The sequence below is a fragment of the Berghia stephanieae genome, chromosome 1, assembly GCF_034508935.2.
Source record: "Berghia stephanieae isolate SIO BIC M18660-M18661 chromosome 1, UCSD_Bste_1.3, whole genome shotgun sequence".
Taxonomy (NCBI): Eukaryota; Metazoa; Mollusca; class Gastropoda; order Nudibranchia; family Aeolidiidae; genus Berghia; species Berghia stephanieae.
In genome coordinates this window covers 52,032,272-52,053,231 of record NC_088360.1, presented here as the reverse complement: position 1 = coordinate 52,053,231, position 20,960 = coordinate 52,032,272, and the positions used below count along the sequence as shown (strand labels likewise).

Genomic DNA, 20,960 nt, shown 5'->3' with positions numbered 1-20,960 from the left:
ATCTCCCAAAATAATAACTATGCATTTGACTGTTTCCCTCCGAGCTAGGACTCCGGCCAGGGCCAGGATAAAACCAAGTAATCTCATTCCAAGACAAAGACAGAAAGCATGTTGGAAAACAGTTATACTGGGATAGAAGACACAGTATGTACCCATCCATCCATACATACACGCATACATACATACTTTAATGTGCTGTATTCAGATTATATAGTACCAGGTCCAACATTATTAACATTTCAGAAAGAACTTTTTAATGCGGGTACTTAAACTTTTACTTAGGTATATCCTTATATCTATGTTATATTTTCAGGTCCTTATGAACACCTGAAATTTGGCTAAACTTTCATAAAGGTGAGAAATGTTTTCAGTTTGCCACCGATGTTACGTTGTAAAAATGTAGGTATAAATTAAGACTTATTGGCCATATTACATATTTTGTCCGAGCTAAAGGGTAGCACGCAATCATTAATGTCTATTTTAGATTACAGAAATCAACCAAACCCCGACTCCATGTGTCCTGTGGCTCAAAAGTTGTTTCTTTTTATATTATCTGCCTACCCGCTCCCTAATCTCCTCTTATGCCTCCTCTACCTCCCCTCCCCCCTCCCCACTATGGGCGGTTAGGAACCCCACCCAGTTAAATAAAATTTAAAAAAGAAAATTTCCTTTGATTGATTCCAAGGGAAGACTGCCCACTATGGGAGGTCAGGAACACCAACCAGTATAAGGGGGTAGAAGCCACAGTATATACCCCCGCCCCCCTCTCCTGTCCACTATGTGAGGTCAGGAACCCCACCCAGTTGAATAAAATATAAAATTAATTCCCTTTATTCATCGCCAGGAGTCTATTCCAAGCGAAGACTGGAATAACCCAGGCATTATCCATAGAGCAGCGCCGCAAAGTGAGCGTGGTGACTTGCTCAAGGCCAACAATGCAGCGGCGGGAGATTGAACCAAGTAATCCCTTTCCAAGACCAAGACGAAAAAAAGACATAAGGGGATAGAATACACAGTATGTACCTCCCTGCCCAGTATGAGAGGTCAGGAACCCCTCCCAGTATTAGGGGAGAGAAGAAACAGTATGTACCCCCTCCCCACGATGGGCGGTCAGGAACCCCACCCAGTTAAATAAAATTTAAAAAAAGAAAATTCCCTTTATTCATCGCCCAGGAGTCTATTCCAAGGGAAGACTGGAATAGCCGCAGAGCAGCGCCGCAACGTGAGCTAAGGATATGTGACTTATTCAAGGCCACACAACGCAGCGGCGGGTGATTGAACTCGCTACCTTTCGGGTAGAAGCAAAGACCGTATCACTGAGCCACGCTGCCCCAAATCTGCAAAATTCTACAACTCAGTAGACGAGTTTTCTCGACTGTAGATATTGTGTGATTCAGCTTGCGTTATATCTAAAACAAAAACAAAAACCTGTGCGGAAAACAGACATAGGGGGATAGAAGACACAGTATGTACCTCCCTGCCCACGATGGGAGGTCAGGGACCCCACAGTATATGGGTGTAAAAGCCACAGTATGTAAACCCCCCCCCCCCCCTCCCATAGTGGTATATGAAAGATACAATTACCTTTACTCATCCCCCAGGGGAAATTTGTCTTTAGGGTCTATTCCAAGGGATGACTGGAATAAACCAGGCGACAGCCGCAGAGCAGCGCCGCAAATTGAGCTAGGGCGGGAACAGATGTAGATTCAAAGAGCACACTATCAGTGTACTTAGTTTGAGATCACCCAAAAGTCTCATACAGACACAAGCACAGGTCCCCACTAAGAGGAACACACTCAAATGTTTACAAATCATACATAATACATAAAACATAATACAGTGCATAACAGAAAGATGATTTACAAGGGAAAAATACAATATCCCAAAACTGTTTCCCTCCCAACCAGAGAAAGGACAAAACCAAGTAATCTCATTCCAAGACCAAGAGAGAAAGCATGTTGGAAAAAAGACATAGGGGGATAGAATACACAGTATGTACACCCCCCCCCCCCATCCCCACTATGGGAGGTCAGGAACCCCACCCAGTTAAATAAAATTTTAAAAAGAAAATTCCCTTTATTCATTCCCCAGGGGTCTATTCCAAGGGAAGACTGTAATAACCCAGGGGTTGGTCGCAGAGCAGCGCCGCAAAGTCAGCTAGGGCTAGCCGACTTGTTCAAGGACACACAACGCAGCGGCAGATGATTGAACCTGGTACCTTTCGGGTAGAAGCAAAGACCGTACCACTGAGCCACGCTGCCCCTAATCTGCAACACTCTACAACTCAGAAGACGAGTTTTCTCGACTGTAGTAATTTTGTGTATCCAGCTTACGTTATATCTAAAACAAAAACAAAACCTGTACGGAAAACAGACATAGGGGGATAGAAGGCATTGTATGTACCTCCCTGTCCTATATGGGATAGGAGTATCCCCACCCAGTATAGGGGGATAGAAACCACAGTTTGTATTCCCCCCCCCCCCCCCCTGCCATTTATGGGAGGTCAGGAGCCCCACCTGGGTAATTCAACTAATTTTTAAAAATTCCCTTTATTCATCCCCCAAGGGAAATTTGTCTTTAGGGTTTATTCCAAGGGAAGCCTGGAATAACCCAGGCGTTAGCCGCAGAGCAGCGCCGCAAAGGGCGCTAGGGCGAGAAAAGATGTAGATTCCAAGAGCACACTATCAGTGTACTTAGTTTGAGATCACCCAAAAGTCTCATACAGACACAAGACATGGTCCCCGCTAAGAGGAACACTCAAATGTTTACAAATCATATATAATATAAAATATAATAACAGTGCATAACAGAGAGATGATTTAAAGGGATAAATACAACCTCCCAAAATTAACTATACATTTGACTGCTTCCAACACAGCCAGATTATCCGGCCAGGGCTAGGACAAAACCAAGTAATCTCATTCCAAAACAAAAACAGAAAGCATGTTGGAAAACAGACATAGGGGATAAAATACACAGTATGTACCTCCCTGCCCACTACGGGAGGTCAGGAACCCCACCCAGTATAAGGAGATAGAATACACAGATACACAGTATGTACCTCCCTGCCCAGTATGAGAGGTCAGGAACCCCCCACCCCCCAGTATAAGGGGATAGAAGAAACATGTATGTACCCTCTCGCCCCCCCCCCCCCCCCCCACTATGGGCGGTCAGGAACCCCACCCAGTTAAATAAAATTAAAAAAAGAAAATTCCCTTCATTCATCGCCCAGGAGTCTATTCCAATTGAAGACTGGAATAGCCGCAGAGCAGCGCCGCAACGTGAGGTAGAGCCAGGTGACATATTCAAGGCCATACAACGCAGCGGCGGGTGATTGAACTCGCTGCCTTTCGGGTAGGAAGGAAAGATCATATCACTGAGCCACGCTGCCCCTAATCTGCAAAAGTCTAAAACTCAGTAGACGAATTTTCTCGATTATAGTTATTTTGTGATCCAGCTTACGATATATCTAAAACAAAAATAAAAACTTGTTCGGAAAACAGATATAGGGGGATAGAAGACACAGTATGTACATCCGGCCCTGCCCGCTACGGTAGGTCAGGAACTCCACACAGTATATGGGGATAAAATCAACAGTATGTACCCCCCCCCCCCCTTTCAGCTGACCACTATGGGAGGTCAAGAACCCCACCCAGTTGAATAAAATAAAAAAGATACAATTCCCTTTATTCATCCCCCAGGGGAAATTTGTCTTTAGGGTCTATTCCAAGGGAAGACTGGAATAACCCAGGCGACAGCCGCAGATCAGCGCCGCAAATTGAGCTAGGGCGGGAACAGATGTAGATTCCAAGAGCACACTATCAGTGTACTTAGTTTGATATCACCCAAAAGTCTCATACAGACACAAGCACAGGTCCACACTAAGAGGAACACACTCAAATGTTTACAAATCATATATAATACATAAAACATAATACAGTGCATAACAGAAAGATGATTTACAAGGGAGAAATACCATCTCCCAAAACTAACTAATATACATTTGATTGTTTCCCTCCCAACCAAGGCGAGGACAAAACCAAGTAATCTCATTCCAAGACCAAGACAGAAAGCATGTTGGAAAAAAGACATAGGGGATAGAATACACAGTATGTAACCCCCCCCCCCCCCCCCCCCAATCCCCACTATGTCAGGAACCCCACCCAGTTAAATAAAATTTAAAAAAGAAAATTCCCTTTATTCATCCCCCAGGAGTCTATTCCAAGGGAAGACTAGAATAACCCAGGCGTCAGTCGCAGAGCGGCGCTTCAAAGTCAGCTAGGGCTTGGTGACTTGTTCAAGGACACACAACGCAGCGGCAGATGATTGAACCTGGTACCTTTCGGGTAGAAGCAAAGACCGTACCACTGAGCCACGCTGCCCCTAATCTGCAAAACTCTACAACTCAGAAGACGAGTTTTCTCGACTGTAGTAATTTTGTGTATCCAGCTTTCGTTATATCTAAAACAAAAACAAAAACCTGTGCGGAAAACAGACATAGGGGGATAAAAGACACAGTATGTACCTCCCTGCCCACTATGGGAGGTCAGGGACCCCACAGTATATGGGGATAAAAGCCACAGTATGTACCCCCCTCCCCCCCCCCCCCACCCGTGACCACTGTGGGAGGTCAAGAACCCCACCCAACTAAATAAAATAAAAAAGATACAATTCCCTTTATTCTTCACCCAGGGGAAATTTGTCTTTAGGGTCTATTCCAAGGGATGACTGGAATAAACCAGTCTACAGCCGCAGAGCAGCGCCGCAAATTGGGCTAGGGCGGGAACAGATGTAGATTGCAATAGCAAACTTAGTTTGAGATCACCCAAAAGTCTCATACAGACATAAGCACAGGTCCCCACTAAAGGAACATACTCAAAACAAATCATATATAATACATAAAACATAATATAAAGCATAACAGAAAGATGATTTACAAGGGAAAAATACAATCTCCCAAAACTAAGTGTACATTTGACTGCTTCCAACACAGCCAGGGTATCCGGCCAGGGCTAGGACAACACCAAGTAATCTCATTCAAAAACAAAGACAGAAAGCACGTTAGAAAAAAAGACATAGGGGGATAGAATACACAGTATGTACCCCCCCCCCCCAAATATGGGAGGTCAGGAACCCCACCCAGTTAAATAAATTTTATTCATCCCCCACGATTGATTCCAAGGGAAGACTGCCCACTATGGGAGGTCAGGAACCCCGCCCAGTATAAGGGGAAAGATATGCCACAGTATGCCCCCCCCCCCCCCCCCTCTCCTGTCCACTATGTGAGGTCAGGAACCCCACCCAGTTAAATAAAATATAAAATAAATTCCCTTTATTCATCCCTCAGGAGTCTATTCCAAGCGAAGACTGAAATAACCCAGGCGTTATCCGTAGAGCAGCGCCGCAAAGTGAGCTAGGGCGTGGTGACTTACTCAAGGCCACACAACGCAGCGGCGGGAGCTTGAACCAAGTAATCCCTTTCCAAGACCAAGAGCATATTGGAAAAAAGACATAAGGGGATAGAATACACAGTATGTACCTCCCTGCCCAGTATGAGAGGTCAGGAACCCCTCCCAGTATAAGGGGATAGAAGAGACAGTATGTAACCACCCCCCCCCCCTCCCTCCATACTATGGGCGGTCAGGAACCCCACCCAGTTAAATAAAATTAAAAAAAAAGAAAATTCCCTTCATTCACCGCCCAGGAGTCTATTCCAAGGGAAGACTAGAATAGCCGCAGAGCAGCGCCGCAACCTGAGCTAGGGCCATGTAACTTATTCAAGGCCACACAACGCAGCGGCGAGTGATTGAACTCGCTACCTTTCGGGTAGTAAGCAAAGATCGTATCACTGAGCCACGCTGCCCCTAATCTGCAAAACTCTAAAACTCAGTAGACGAGTTTTCTCGACGGCAGTTATTTTGTTATCCAGCTTACGTTATATCTAAAAGAAAAATACAAACCTTTGCGGAAAACAGATATAGGGGGATAGAAGACACAATATGTACCTCCCTGCCCACTATGGTAGGTCAGGAACCCCACACAGTATATGGGGATAAAAGCCACAGTATGTACCCCCCCCCCCCTTCCCCTGACCACTATGAGAGGTCAAGAACCCCACCCAGTTAAATAAAATAAAAAAGATACAATTCCCTTTATTCATCCCCCAGGGGAAATTTGTCTTTAGTGTCTATTCCAAGGGAAGACTAGAATAACCCAGGCGACAGCCGTAGAGCAGCGCCGCAAATTGAGCTAGGGCGGGAACAGATGTAGATTCCAATAGCACACTATCAGTGTACTTAGTTTGAGATCACCCAAAAGTCTCTTACAGACACAAGCACAGGTCCCCACTAAGAGGAACACACTCAAATGTATACCAATCATATATAATACATAAAACATAATAAGTGCATAACAGAAAGATGATTTAAAGGGAAAAATACAACCTCCCAAAATTAACTAAACATTTGACTGCTTCCAACACAGCCAGGGTATCCGGCCAGGGCTAGGACAAAACCAAGTAATCTCATTCCAAAACAAAGACAGAAAGCATGTTGGAAAACCGACACAGGGGGATAGAATACACAGTATGTACCTCCCTGCCCACTATGGGAGGTCAGGAACCCCACCCAGCATAAGGGGATAGAATACACAGTATGTACCTCCCTGCCCAGTATAAGAGGTCAGGAACCCCACCCAGTATAAGGGGATAAAAGAAACATGTATGTACCCTCTCGCCCCCCCCCCCCCCTCCCTCCCCACTATGGGCGGTTAAGAACCCCACCCAGTTAAATAAAATTATAAAAAGAAAATTCCATTTATTCATCCCCCAGGATTGATTCCAAGGGAAGACTGCCCACTATGGGAGGTCAGGAACCCCACCAAGTATAAGGGGAAAGAAGCCACAGTATAACCATCCCCCCCCCCTCTCTCCTGTCCACTATGCGAGATCAGGAACCCCACCCAGTTAAATAAAATATAAAATACATTCCCTTTATTCATCGCCAGGAGTCTATTCCAAGCGAAGACTGGAATAACCCAGGCGTTATCCGTAGAGCAGCGCCGCAAAGTGAGCTAGGGCGTGGTGACTTGCTCAAGGCCACACAACGCAGCGGCGGGAGATTGAACCAAGTAATCTCTTTCCAAGACCAAGACGAAAAGCATATTGGAAAAAAGACATAAGGGGATTGAATATACAGTATGTATCTCCCTGCCCAGTATGAGAGGTCAGGAACCCCTCCCAGTATAAGGGGATAGAAGAGACAGTATGTAACCCCCCCCCCCCCCCTCCATACTATGGGCGGTCAGGAACCCCACCCAGTTAAATAAAATTTAAAAAAAAAAAGAAAATTCCCTTTATTCACCGCCCAGGAGTCTATTCCAAGGGAAGACTAGAATAGCCGTAGAGCAGCGCCGCAACGTGAGCTAGGGCCAGGTGACTTATTCAAGGCCACACAACGCAGCGGCGAGTGATTGAACTCGCTACCTTTCGGGTAGGAAGCAAAGACCGTATCACTGAGCCACGCTGCCCCTAATCTGCAAAACTCTAAAACTCAGTAGACGAGTTTTCCTGACTGTAGTTATTTTGTGATCCAGCTTACGTTATATCTAAAACCAAAACAAACACCTGTGCGGACAACAGACATAGGGGGATAGAAGACACAGTATGTACCTCCCTGCCCACTACGGTAGGTCAGGAACCCCACACAGTGCATGGGGATAAAATCCACAGTATGACCCCCCCCCCCTTCCCTGACCACTATGGGAGGTCAGGAACCCCACACAGTACATGGGGATAAAATCCACAGTATGAACCCCCCCCCCCCTTCCCTGACCACTATGGGAGGTCAGGAACCCCACACAGTACATGGGGATAAAATCCACAGTATGAACCCCCCCCCCCCTTCCCTGACCACTATGGGAGGTCAAGAAACCCATCCAGTTAAATAAAATAAAAAAGATACAATTCCCTTTATTCATCCCCCAGGGGAAATTTGTCTTTAGGGTCTATTCCAAGGGAAGACTGGAATAACCCAGGCGACAGCCGTAGAGCAGCGCCGCAAATTGAGCTAGGGCGGGAACAGATGTAGATTCCAAGAGCACACTATCAGTGTACTTAGTTTGAGATCACCCAAAAGTCTCATACAGACACAAGCACAGGTCCCCACTAAGAGGAACACACTCAAATGTTTACAAATCATATATAATACATAAAACATAATAAGTGCATAACAGAAAGATGATTTAAAGGGAAAAATACAATCTCCCAAAACTAACTATACATTTGACTGTTTCCCTCCCAACCGAGGCGAGGACAACACCAAGTAATCTCATTCCAAGACCAAGACAGAAAGAATGTTGGAAAAAAGACATAGGGGGATAGAATACACAGTATGTACCCCCCCCCCCCAATCCCCACTATGGGAGGTCAGGAACCCCACCCAGTTAAATAAAATTTTAAAAAGAAAATTCCCTTTATTCATCCCCCAGGAGTCTATTCCAAAGGAAGACTGGAATAACCCAGGCGTTAGTCGCAGAGCGGCGCCTCAAAGTCAGCTAGGGCTTGGTGACTTGTTCAAGGACACACAACGCAGCGGCAGATGATTGAACCTGGTACCTTTCGGGTAGAAGCAAAGACCGTACCACTGAGCCACGCTGCCCCTAATCTGCAAAACTCTACAACTCAGAAGACGAGTTTTCTTGACTGTAGATATTTTGTGTATCCAGCTTTCGTTATATCTAAAACAAAAACAAAAACCTGGGCGGATTATATTCCTAATATAAATATGAAACACACATGACCTCACAGAAACTTTCTCTCTCTCTCTCTCTCTCTCTCTCTCTCTCTCTCTCTCTCTCTCTCTCTCTCAGACACACACGCATACACATAGCGAGAGAGAGAGAGAGAGAGAGAGAGAGAGAGAGAGAGAGAGAGAGAGAGAGAGAGAGAGAGAGAGAGAGAGAACACATAATTTTGACATTGAAATAAGAGTTAAGATTCGTTATCAATAGTGTTCAGATGTCAAATGAACATTTGAAGAAAGATCTCCAGTCCCAAAAACATCCGATGAAGAGTTGTTCGCTTTCTGACATAGTTCCATTGCTGTATGTAAAATCACCCACATAGAAGATTTGATGATGATCTACAATAGGAGGAAGAAAAGTAATGGATGGTGAGTCTCTCTTGTCATTTGGGTACAATTAAAAAACTTTACATTGATTCATATATGAGAAATCTTTAATGATGTAAAAGAGAACCCGAGGTCAGTCATATATCATGCTATAATCCGATTCAAAACCTGGTAGTTTATATATACTCAATAAATATTGGGCAATATTAGACCACGCATAGAGTTACGACCACATTATTGTACAAGTACAAGCAAAGATTGTACAAACGCGATATGAAAAGAAAATAACACTGTCTATGGTCAGCAGGTGAGAGATAAAAACGAAATATTTTTGTGCGGCTATGCGATATAGTGGTATGACACTTGCCTTCGGATCGGAAAGTCCTCTGTTCTGAGCGGTGCGTTGTTGAGTCCTTAGAAAATGCTCTTTACTCACATTCTCTCACCGTACTGAAACGTAAAACGAGTATGGTCATTAACAACGTCGTCTCTTTGCGCAGAAATTGCAGTATCGCTAAACAGGCGCCATGTCTCGTCGATATTTAGTGTCGTTGTTGCTTGCTTGTAAAGCGATTTGAGCACGTTTAGTGGATATTGCTCTATATTACAGCTTGACAGTGACACAAGACCATTACAAGGAGATACGCCAGAATTAAAATGGCTTCATTTTGTTCTGTTTTCTTATTGGTCTTACAGAGGTTAAGTCATTTTAAGGTCATTTCAACGCTTATAATAGGAGGACGTGGATAGTAAAAATAATTAATTGATTTACCATTAAAAGCACCCAAGAAAATGTAAGAGGGGACTGATTCAAATAGGTGGAATAGAAGTAGTGTCCAAGGACAAAATTTAAAACATCCTTTTATTCATCCTCAGGGAAAATCATTCTTTACAAGCTCAATGGAAATTATTCTTTACAGGCTGTGTGGAGAAAATATCAAGAAATTAAACTGAACTTGATAACAGGACCTACATCACCCTCTGTCATCGTGACGTTGATGCTGAGAGAGAGAGAGAGAGAGAGAGAGAGAGAGAGAGAGAGAGAGAGAGAGAGAGAGAGAGAGAGCGAGAGAGAGAGAGAGAGAGAGAGAGAGAGAGAGAGAGAGAGAGAGAGAGCGAGAGAGAGATAAGGGGGGGGGGGGGGGAATACAACTTTATCCTTATTTGATTGTTCATTTATTTGAGCTTGCAACATTTAGTTTTGTTTTTAAGGGTTTTACGGCGCTTGCAACACATTTAGGTCATATCAGCGCCAGTAAAAAGGAAGAAAATGGGAAAGTAAAACGTTATAGAATTACAATTAAAGTACGAAAAAAAGGAAGACAAAGGCCAATTGGTACAAGAACAGATATACAGTCCGAGAGCATACTATCAGTGTACTTAGTTTGAGATCACCTAAATGTCTCATCCTGATACACGCACATGTCACAACTGAGAGAAACACACGCAAATGTTTACAAATCATAATAGGTTTTTTTTCCTGAATCGTCGTTACTGTGGGTGATAACACCACTTGAAGATGCTGATGATGACAAACGGATCTTTAAAAAAAAATAAAACATCGTCATCATTAACTATAACGTAATTGTTGGTACTAGAGCTGAAATTCGGAATATCGTTGGTGCTTAATGATAACCAACAGTGATGTAGAAAGGTGAAAAGCGAAAAAAAATGAGTTAAATAATTTCAAATTTAAAACGATGCCCTGCAATAAAGACGACGAATCAATGGCACAAGAAATAGGTGTAGTCTCAGTGATCTGGGTATGACTTCCCACGCCTGCTGTTGCTCAAATATTTTCTCAGCTCACATTTGATTTGGTAAGGGATGAGAAATTTATTGACAACTATTGTTTCAGACTGAGAAGCGATGTCCTGATCGACTGCGCATCCATATAGATAGAATGAAGTTGACGTCACTCCGGTCTTTGTTATTGCTTTTTGCCAATCGCGTTTATGAGTAATCCTCACTTAACTGTATTAACCAGACTGTAAACGTTCACGGTTACACATAGTTTTGTGTGTTGGTCCGTTTTATTTACGGATGTTGCGAGTTTCTTTGCCAAGCGCACAATATCTTTGGATGACTTTCCAGTGTAAGTGTAAGGCGGACCCTCCATAGACCCACCACACAGAACGTCGGTAATTAACATGCCAAGGGCTTTGAATGCTCCCTCCATAGGACACACAACGTCAACGGCAATCATCTTTGTTATTGATTTTAGTCAGACATTTTAATGAGTAGTTCTAACTAAATCCCTCCATAGGATACTCGACATCATTGGCACGGCATCTTACTTATTGTTTTTAGCCAGCCAATTTTTATGAGTAGTTCTCACTAAATACGCGGCATTGACGCACATCATCGACGGTACGGTATCGATAGACGCGCCAAAGTAAACAATACAGTCTTCATCATGGATTCCTCTGATGGAGAAATTGATAAATTTAATCACACTTAAGAATAGAAAAAGGAAGAGAAAACGTATCATCATCATCATCATCATCATCATCATCATCAGACAAGCGTCCTAACCGAATGATAATAAGCAATTGCTATTGTCACTCTCGGCTCGATAGCTCGGTAGAGTATTCGCTTCACACGCAAAGGGACCGGGTGCAGTTGCGATTTTTCTGGACCCCTGTCCACCCAGCAGTGATTGGACAGCTGGATCTGTTAGATCTGGCAGAAAGTACTTTGCGATAGACTCCTATTATAGCAAGCAATTACTATTGTCAATTTCACGCAATAGAGACCGGGATAAATTCCGGCTCAATTGACCTATTGGCTCTCAACAACTACTTTTTCCGACTTTATTGCCCTTTTCATGCTATAGAAACCGAGATAAACCAACGCCTTCTACAGCAACATTAGCTCTACTACTACTACTACTACTACTACTACTACTACTACTACTACCACTACTACTACTACTACTACTACTACTACTACTACTACTACTACTACTACTACTATCATCATCATCATCATCATCATCATCATCATCATCATCATCATCATCGTCGTCGTCTTCATCTCCATCATTATCCTTGTTATTGTTATCATTATTACTATGTCTTATTATTATCATCATTATCATCATCATCATCATCATCATTATTTTCATGATCGCTATTTATATTAATCCTTTCTTTTAAAATATAGCCTTATGGAGAACATTGTGCAATTTGAGTCAATAAAAAAAAATTATACGGCGCACAACTCGACTGAAAGATTTGAAAATTAGAAATGTATTTTTTTTTACAGATAGATATACAGATAACTTGATTTCTTTTTATAATTTAAAGTCAGTTTGAAAGTTCCTTGAGTCAAACAGATATCATAAAAATTTTACCGACGACACTATCACCCTCAAAAACAACCAATCTCGAAACTGTAAAACGTTGTCAGTTTGGCGTTTTTACACAAATCGTTGCATTCGAAATAATGTATTCACTTAATTACTTTAAGGATTTCAGATCTACACTAAGTTTTCAACAGTTTTCATCATAGATTTATGACATCAAGTATTATTATTGCCCCTTTGATGCTTTCAATGTGATGGTTTCGGGTGGATAATACCCAGGTTTAACTTATGGCCACACCCTCAACTCTTTTTCCAGTATAAACAACAAGCACAGGAATTCCTGAGCGAGAGGGTTTTTTTTTTTTTTTTGCTAGGAACTGTTAGATTGGCTTTTTTCAGCAAATCGTGGCATTCATAGTGATATTATTCGCTTGATCACATTAAGGTATTCGGATTTACAGAAATTTTAAACAAGTTTCACCGATTAACAACATCAACTAATATTACTGCTGATATTACTGTCGTTTTTATGCCATCGATGTGATAACTATTGCCCTGGGAAATATTTAGTTAAACGTTATCGGCAAACTGTCAATTGTATCTGTCTAGCGTCTAGCCCGAACAAACCAAAAGTAGACAGATTCGGGGACTTGATATTTTTCGCGTCTGCTTCAGATTTTCATTTGACCTCACATAAGTTAAGTAAAGGGGAGACATTCCGAAAGCTCCTATGTCCCCAATATTCTTTCAATTTGTATTTTCACCGTTGATCTTTTTTCAGGCGTTTATTTATTCAATTTGCTAGAAGCATTTTAAAAACTCTAGAACAAACCTTAATAGATCTGTGAAAGTTTAAAATTTCCTAATTTGACCATTGTTTTGTTTTTTTTATTTGACCATTGTTTTGATTCTCGGCCGCCATTTTAATTTGTGAAGTATTGAAAGGTAGTGCAAAGCAGTCCGAGGGTTTATTTTTCTATTAGGGTTAGTCATAAGTCTTAGTAAAGGTGCTAGGGTGTTTATTTTCCTATTAGAGTTAGTTAAAGGTATTAAGTTTTACATTTTCTTGGGGTTAGTTGAGATAATATTATTTAAGTTGTTTCCCTTTGGAGGAGCTTTCGGAAGGCCTCCCAAGTAAAACGTGGTAAAGACTTGGGACTTATTGATATTGATATCTACTGACTGATAAACTAAAATCTTCCCGAATAAAGCATGGTAGCGACGACAAGCACATGGATTAAAATATGCATCAAATTGTAATCAAGCTAATCAAGAAAATGATTCAGGCAATATCGAATGAAAATACTTATTTCCCCGCGAAATTGCGGGGTTTTTACTAGTATTAAAAATAAGCGGCATCATCTCATGGCTTGTATTTTGACGAAATAAATTCATGTCCTCTTTTTCACCTACACTAAAATGGCGGTCTAAACCAGGGTACTCTTCTCTTTCGTGTTCTATTTTGTACGATGTTAATTGCAGATTTACTTGGATTTGTGATATGATGCCTTCCAGCAAAGGTGGAAATCCACAAACTGGCATAATGACACGGAAATTCACTACAATATCACTCAAAAAACAACAACAACAAAAACAAACAAATCAAAACAAAAAAACAAAGCAACAAAAAAAACAAAAAAAAAAAAACCAATCGTGAGCTTTAAAATACCTCGACCTCCTTGTTAAACAACACACCGCAGAGAGACCGAAACACATTTGGACGAAAATACCAATAGCAAAACAATCTTTAACAGTAATTACCTTGATCCACCGCCATACAGGAAAGATCAGCCAGGGAGGTGTACTTATAGAGAGTATGCCGATGACGTCACACATATATCATCCACGGTTGCTTCCCTTGAAGTAAGACCACTGTAACTTCCGATCGCGTTGTTTACATTGGGAACTTCAACTGATTGTGGCAGAGTCAACACGAAACTGTCAAAATGCGAGGATTTGTGCTGTCTAAATAGAAATAAGTACCGTTAATAAAATACCAAAGTATAAAATTACCCAACATTAAATCAGTCGATGGATAGTAGGTTACTAAATTACATACACAAGATGCGTCGACATTCATGTGAATGACGTGGCCGAGCGATTAAGGTCGTCCGTCTTAGAAGCAATGTCTAGATCTCTCTGTGTGTTCGAATCCTGGCTCCGCAACTTTTGTCTTTCTATTTCAACCGAGCGTTGCAAAGGATAAATTCCCCCCCCCCCCCCTTCTTTCTTTTTTTTCTTTTCTTTTTTTTCCTCTCTTTTGGATCCTCTCTACAGAATATTGTAAACTGTAATTTTCATACAAACTGCGATCTCAAAAACTGCATACTAAAAGAATAAATAAATAAAAATAAACAAACAAACTAACAATAAACAACCCCCCCCCCCCCCCCCCCCCCAAAAAAAAATCAGAGGGCAGATAGAAAAAAAAATAGAATATAAAATATCTTGCTCAGAAAGAATATTATCGAGGCAAAAAGCAGAAAACAGGAAAAAAACCCAACTCGTTGAATAACTACAATATAATCAGAGACATAAATAAATAAATAAATAAATAAATAAATGAATAAATGATTAAATAAATAAATAAATAAATAAATAAATAAGCTCAAACGCCGAACAAATCATCAGAGAAAAAAAATTATTTTAAAATTAATTTTTTTTTTAAACAAGAAAAAAAAAATAACTGAAAATAAAAACAAACTTAAGAAATAAAATCATGCTCAAAAATGGTATATGGCCAAACTAAAAGGAGAAAAGAATAGATTACCTCGCTCAACGAAAAACAAAACAACAAAAACAAAACAAAACAAAACCAAAACAAGAACAATCAGAAAGAGAGGTTGTTATTTTTTGTTGTTGTTTTTTTGTTTGTTTTTGATGATGATAATATAAAAATAATGATTATGATGATGATGAAGACGACGACGACGACGATGATGATGATGATGATGATGATGATGATGATGATGATGATGATGATGATGATGATGATCATGACAATAATAACAATAAAATAATAATATAATAATAATAATAATAATAATAATAATAAATAATAATAATAATAATAATAAATAAATAAATAAATAGATAAATAAATAAGTAGATAGATAGATAGATAGATAGATAGATAGATAGATAGATAGATAGATAGATAGATAGATAGATAGATAGATAGATAGATAGATGGATAGATAAAATATGATGGTACGTGATTGGAGGATACGTCTTGACATTCTTTGTCCAGTTCTCCAAATTTATGTGATATGGATCAATCCCATTCACACATTCACTCTTTTCTTTGTAGCGCTTTTTCGATACAGTATCCATTGTGTTGAAAGCATTGATCGCCATTTGGAAGAAATGTGTACCGTAATCAAGGGACCGAACCGTGTAGAATGTTAAAAAATTAACTCCCTTAGTCCTTACCGTGTTCTCCCTATAGCTGTGAAACGAAGACACCCTGTCTGCTGCAAAAGAAGCAGATACAATTTTCGAAATTGTATGGTCGAAAGTTGAACTAAAACAAGGTCATTGTTTACATTCCACCAAGTGCGAAAAGCGACGCTGCAAAAGAAATAATTGATGACCACACCTCATCACTTCTACTCCGTATCCGGAAAGTTATTGTTTTAGGCGATTTTAATCACTGTCAATAATCAACACCTGGCTTTAAACAATACGTAAAATGTGAAACACGAAAAGACAAAACATTGGACTTGTGCTATTGTAACATTAATAACGCTTTTAAATCAGTTCAGAAACAAGCAATTGAAATATCTGACCACACCACAGTTGAATTATAACCAACGTACGTGACACGTTTGAAACAACAAAAACCTACCGTAAAATTCAATAAGATCTGGTCAACAGAAGCCATTGAGAAACGGTGGTGTTTTGATTGTGCAGCATGGGAAGAACTAATCACAAACAGAGAAGACATGAATGAATGAACAAAGACTATAAATGGATATATCAATTTCTGCATCGAACTGTGTATAGAAATGCAAGAAATAAAAATATACCCAAACAAGAAGCCCTGAGTGACAAAGAAGCTAAAAGCAGTAATCAATGAAAAGAAACGTGCCTTTAAATGTGGTGACCAAAATAAAGTGCGGGACCAAAATAAAGTGCGAGAAACAAACAAATGACTACGGACATAAATAAAAGAAGAAAAGATGGCTTACAATAATAAAATGGAATAAAAACTAAAAGCAGGTAATCCAATGACAGATTGGTCAATGATTAGAGAGATTGGAGGAATGGATATCAAATCGAAAAACAAAAACAATACACAAGGTGCAATTAACAAAGAAGAACTGAACAATTTCTACCGTCGTTTTGACATCGATAATAATACCGATTTTAACTTCGATATCGGAAGACAGTCGTTTAACTGTAACCAACACCATCATGAGCGACCTGTCATTCTTGAAGAGGAGGTGAAAAGTGTTTTCAATAACATCAACTCAAGAAAGGCTCGAGGTCCAGATAGAATTTGCTGTTGTGTATTAAAAGATTTTAGTCATGTTGTGCCATGTCTATTTATATCCGTATCACGACAACATTTGGAATGACAGAATCGTCTTGGTATCACGGTAACAATAGCCAGCGGCTACGACCAAGACGTGGTGGTGTGCGGAAACGAAGAAAAATATATAGATAGTTCGAAGATGACGTCACTCAGGCCTTTGTTATTGTTTTTGCCATACGCGTTTGTGAGTTGTTCTCACTAAACTGTATTAACCAGACTATAAAAGTTCATGGTTACACAGACTTTGTGTGTTGGTCCGTTATACTTCCGGATGGCAATGTTGTGAACTCCTTGGCCAAGCGCATTCTATCTACAGATAGTTCAAAGATGACGTCACTCAGATCTTTGTTATTGTTTTTTGCCATCCGCGTTTATGAGTAATGCTCACTGAACTGTATTAACCAGACTATAAACGTTCATGGATACACACCGTTTTATGTGTTGGTCCGTTATACTTCCGGATGGCAATGTTATGAGCTTCTTAGCCTAGCGCATACTATCTATATTCAAATAAGTTACAGACCACCACCCTTTCATTGTAATCGAGCACTCAAAGTACATAACACACAACGGTGCCCAATATCTCTGATCAAAATAACAGTCAACGACACTCACAACAACATGCCAATAGAAAACGCCACATCCACATATCAACAAAACACAATGACAACAGCTAATCATTTTGATGGTATGCAGGACTTAAGTAAACAAAATGAGAACGTGACATCTGAAAATAAGACAATCACAGCAAAGAGGGGAAGAAGGGTCAATATGAGGCCAAATGAAATAAGAAGAATCAATAACCGAATCAACTCAAATAATTACGCGTTTAATATAGCAAACAGACAAACATACATTTCAAACATTTCAGTGATCGAAATGGTGAACTGAGAAACATGTTTAGAACTATGACCATAAACTTTCAAAGTATAGGTCCAAAACTACCCGAATTTTGGAAATTGCTATCAGACATAAAACCAGACATAATCATAGGTACTGAAATATGGCTACATTCTGAAATAAAGGACAATGAAATATTTCCAACAGAAACAGATTTCAACGTGTTCAGGAAAGATAGAGAAGATAGGTACGGCGGGGTGCTGGTTGCAACAACAACAAACCTCTCAGTATTAAAGCTTGCCATTGAAACAAAATCAGAATCGGTGTTGGTAAATATCAAAACAGAACAAGCCTGCTCACTGTGGGCGCTATGTACCAGACACCTTCAAATTCAACTATGGAACAAATAACTGAGATGAAATGAACTTTGGTTAAGCGGAGACTTGATTCTACCTGATATAAATTGGGAACATATAACCAATTACCAATACCCTTCATCTATAAACCAAACATTTATTAACAAAGTGCATGATTTTGGCCTTTGTTAAATAAACAAAATCCAACAAAGGGTACAAATATCCTCGACTTATTTATCACAAATCGACCAAATTTAATTGTCAAGTGTAGAATGAGTGACCATGACATCCTCATCACGGAAAGCACTATCAAAGCAAACAAAATCACAAAATAATCGCACCATATTACTATTTGAATAAGGGCAAATATCGCCGAAATGCGGACAGAAACATGTCTATTTAGTGAAAACATAATTAGTAAACATCTAGAAAGCACTGAGGACATTTGGATTAGCACCAACGACCACCTAAACAAAATGATGTCCAAACTTGTACCAACGAAGGAAAGCTCAAGGAAATTTCACTAATCATGGATAAACACTACCGTCAAACGATTATCCAGGCGGAAACAAAAGGCATGGAACAGAGAGAGAGAAAGTCCAACAGTAAGAAAGACTGGTACAATTACGCCCGACTGAAAAAAGAAACGCAAAGAGAGAGTAGAAGAGTTTATAATAATTATGTTAAGGAACTTGTGAGTGAAGACTCAAACAAAAAGTTCTGGAAATGTATAAAAAGTAGGAGGTGCGATTCGGTTGGTAAAGCGCCCCTTGAGCATGATCATGTATTACGCAAAAGAAAAAAACAGACATTCTTAATAACCAATTCTGCTCTGTTTTGCTTCAAAAACTCATACCAAAATTTCCACTCAACTACAAGGAGAAGAAAACGATCACAACACTATGGCCGAAATCAGTGTGGCATCTGAAAAATATAAGCAATAAATCATCTTAAATATCGTACAATTTGTGGGGTGTAATGATTGCAAATCTTACCAGTAGACGAGAGGTCTGAAGTTTGATCCAGAGTCGAGGTCGATTGATTTTTTTGTGATGATGTATTCTTATATTTTTTTCTGTTTGCTTTGTCAGGCATTTCATAATATCTATTCATATTTCTATCAGGTTTTATTTTGTTTTTTTTAGGAGTTTAAGGCGCTTGCGATACATTTAGGTCATTTCAACACCAGTTAAAAGACAGTCAATAAGTAAAAAAACGGGATTTATTTATGGCACACGTGAATATGTAAGACAAATGGGACTGATTAAACTAAGCAACAGATGTAGATGCCAAAAGCACACTATCAGTGTACTTAGTTCGAGATCTTCGAAAAGTCTCATCCAGAGACAAGCTGTTTTGTTTAACTCTAATGTTTTAAATAATATAAGGAAAGAGATGTACTCTGCAACTACCCAAAAGCCGTGTTTTAAAAGTTTCAATGGAATCCACTGTGCATATCTGAACCAGCAATAGAGGAAGTGGGACAAATTATGATGAACGGTCCAGCAAAATTTTGTGCTTTGGGCCCATTTCCTATTAACATTATTTTAAGAACTCATAGATGTTTTATTACCAACATTAACCAGCAATATCAATGATTGTCTCAGTTCAATCATATATCCTGATGCTCTAAACAAAAGCCATTGTAAAACCTCTTTTAATGAAAAGTGGACTACACATAAATGATTTCAAAAATGACAGACATGTGTCAAAACTTTCTTGTCAAAAGTCATGGAACATAATATCGTCTTGAAAAGACTTTTAAAACACATGAATATTAATAATCTTACCAAACCTCTCTAGTCTGCTTTTAGGCCTTCCATATAATAGTACTGAAACTGCTCTTATGACAAAAATAATGTATGTCTTAGCTTTTTTGGATCTATCTGCAGCTTTTGGCACCATAGATCATGGTATACTCTTGAATAGGTTAAACATGATTTTTGGCATTGAAGGAAAGATATCAAGGACCAGTCCTTGGACCTATGCACTTTCCAATGTACATTCAAAATATATCTTGCATCTTTATGCAGATAACACCCAAGTGTACAAATTCGACACACCAAACAATAACCATCTTTTTATTAAAGTATGGAAGACTGTATCAGAGATGTAAAGTCTTGGATGGAATCAAAGAATAAACTGAAATTAAATGATGAAAAGACGGAATTAATGTTATGCGGAAATACATTTTAAAAAATGAGGTTTAACCAACAGTCAGTCTGAATATCATTGGATGTCCGATACAGTCCTCTTTATGTGTTTAAAACCTTGGTGTCTTTTTTTATAACAATGTATCCATGCAGACACAAATGGATAGTCTTTGTAAAATTTTGAATATTTCTCAAAAGAAAATTGCCACTATCAGAGATTATTTGACTGATGAGGTAGCCAGTCAGATTGTTGCCACTTTTATTTTTTTAATCACGTATTGCTCACTGCATTTCCATTCTTTTAAGTGTAAGTCAAGATAAAATCTCTCGTCTTCATGAAATTCAAAATAGTGTCACAAAATTAATTATAAGAACGCTCATGTGCCCCACTCCCTCCTGTCACATAACGATGATTCACACTTATTTTATTGAAGTTTTATTTTAGTAAGAACGGAGTTCATCTCACTCCAGTGATATTTCGGTAGGCTAATAAACACTCTACCTTCAAATACTAGATTATCTTTCCTTTAATAGCCTTCTCCTTGATTTAATTTCAAATTAGTGAATACTTTTCTTTCTACCTTCTGTCACGAAGCCACTTATTATAAAAGCTGATTGATTTAACCTTTCTAACTCTCA

General features: G+C 39.7%; 1 long non-coding RNA gene across 1 annotated transcript in view; it reads right to left on the bottom strand.

Annotated features, from left to right (window-relative positions):
* Nucleotides 1–8,929: 8,929 nt before the first annotated feature.
* Nucleotides 8,930–20,960, bottom strand: part of LOC144964209 (uncharacterized) — a 33,963-nt gene continuing 21,932 nt past the window's right edge. Inside the window, exons 2-3 of the long non-coding RNA XR_013643773.1 lie at nt 14,197–14,400; nt 8,930–9,140 (exon numbers count right to left, since the gene is read on the bottom strand). This is a non-coding gene — a long non-coding RNA (uncharacterized LOC144964209). The remainder of the gene's footprint in view (nt 9,141–14,196; nt 14,401–20,960) is intronic.